This window comes from Hipposideros armiger, unplaced genomic scaffold, assembly GCF_001890085.2.
Source record: "Hipposideros armiger isolate ML-2016 unplaced genomic scaffold, ASM189008v1 scaffold_17, whole genome shotgun sequence".
Taxonomy (NCBI): Eukaryota; Metazoa; Chordata; class Mammalia; order Chiroptera; family Hipposideridae; genus Hipposideros; species Hipposideros armiger.
In genome coordinates this window covers 1785671-1787346 of record NW_017731367.1, presented here as the reverse complement: position 1 = coordinate 1787346, position 1676 = coordinate 1785671, and the positions used below count along the sequence as shown (strand labels likewise).

At 62.5% G+C, this 1676-nt stretch overlaps 1 protein-coding gene across 9 annotated transcripts in view; it reads right to left on the bottom strand.

Annotated features, from left to right (window-relative positions):
* GIGYF2 (GRB10 interacting GYF protein 2) overlaps nt 1-1053 on the bottom strand; it is a 126485-nt gene extending 125432 nt beyond the window's left edge. For 7 of the 9 annotated variants that reach the window (XM_019629000.1, XM_019629026.1, XM_019629034.1 and 4 more), the window contains exon 1: nt 964-1053. The gene's annotated coding sequence lies outside the window, so the exon portion shown is untranslated. Of the gene's footprint in view, nt 1-56; nt 94-963 lie in introns of all 9 variants that reach the window. The other 2 variants (XM_019629006.1, XM_019629013.1) reach the window with 2 other exon arrangements.
* Nucleotides 1054-1676: the final 623 nt, after the last annotated feature.

Here is a 1676-nt window from a genome sequence, read left to right as displayed (position 1 = left end):
GTTCCCAAGCTCTGGCCCCTTCCTCAATGTCTTGCAAGTTAAGGTGTTATCCTTACCTTTCTTACCGAGACGAGGTGTGCTTAAGTGCTTTGACTTTCAGGGAAAGGAAGGATAAAAAAACAAACAAACAAACAAACAAAACAACAACAGTGCTACATAAATGCAGAGCAATGTTATTGCTTGCAATCACGGCCGTACAGCCCCGCGTCTGCCTTATCCCCTTCCCTGGTCGCCTGATTCATGCTTCAGCCACAAAACTGAAGCAGTCGGGACGCTGACACTTAAGGCCGGTGCCCATTTTAACCTGTGAACGTTCAGGTAACAAAGCTGCCACAGGCTCTACTGTCCCAACCTCGCTCCCAGGTCCCGGCCATGGCTCCCTCTTGCCTCAGGCCTGGTCCACCGAAGGAGCCTCCCCGGCGCCAGCGCTCGGTGAGGGAGGCAAGGGTGCACCTCCCAGAGGCCAGGTGTGGGGAGGCGGGCCGGCGGCAGCAGCTGTCTGGCCGCAGCAGCTGTTACCCCGGGCACCCCGAGGCTAGGCGGGTGGCTGGCCCCGAGCGGCAGGTAGCGGAAGGCGAGCCCTCTGGCCCTGAGCAAGCCGGCCTGACACTGCCCACCTCACCAGCCCCTTCCCTTTCTCGGCTCCCCACCGCGATGCCAACGGACCCCGGAGAAGGGGGGCACCCCGACTCCGAGGGCGAGATGCGCCCGGGCTCGGCGTGCCCCCCGCCGGGAAGGAGGCTCACTCCGGCCCCGCACCTGACCTGTCCCCTCGCCGGACGCCCGAGCCGGCCGCGGCCGCTGCCGGGCGGCCTGTGAGTGTCCATGCGGCTGGGCCAGGTCTGCCGGAGCGGCGGGGACGCGAGCGCGGGCGGCAGGCCTCGGCGGCCAGAGGCGGGGGGGCGGCGGAGCCGGGGCGCGGAGCAAAGCCGGGAAGGGGAGCGAGACGGAGTCGCTGGTTACCTACGGTCCGGGACAGGGAGTCTCGCAGAACCCAAGTCAATCCTCAGCCTCAACAACACAAGATGGCCGACACGTCGCCACGCACGTCACGTGACAGCGCGCGCTCCGCCACGCCCCCTGCTCCGCCCTCGCCCCGCCTCGCCCCGCTCTCTGCTCATCCAGCCTCCCACGACATCCTTACCTTCCGCCGCCTCCCGCCCTTCTTCCCCGACACTCCCCTGCCCGAGCCCCGGATGTCGAGCCGGAGGAGGCGGGGCAGCGCCTGGACGCAGGCGCCTGTGGGCTCCTGGGCCAGGGCTTCCTACCTGCCCTTGAGTTGAGTGGAGTTGGTGGCCGGCTTGGACCCGTGCCACGCACCCTGTGACTCACGGCCCAATGCGCCCAATCCAGAGCCCGTTCGCAGTTCAAAACGCTCTGCATCATTTATGAGTCGATTTTCCAAACTAGAACTTTTCCACAGATTTTCATCCAGGATTTTCCTGCCCGCTTGCCATCCTAGGGAAAAAATGGGAAAGCGAGAAAAGCCGAAATTCGAAGCAGTTTCTCTACATAGTAACGGTTCTGGTAGAACTGGAAATTCATTCTAGAGTCTTGGAATGTGACAGCTGGAAAGGGCTTTGGAGCTCCGACCCCCTCTTAGTGCATCCAGTGCTACAACCCTCTTACCTAAAAAATCTCCCATTTGGCGGTTGCCAGTTAAAATACAGGATGCC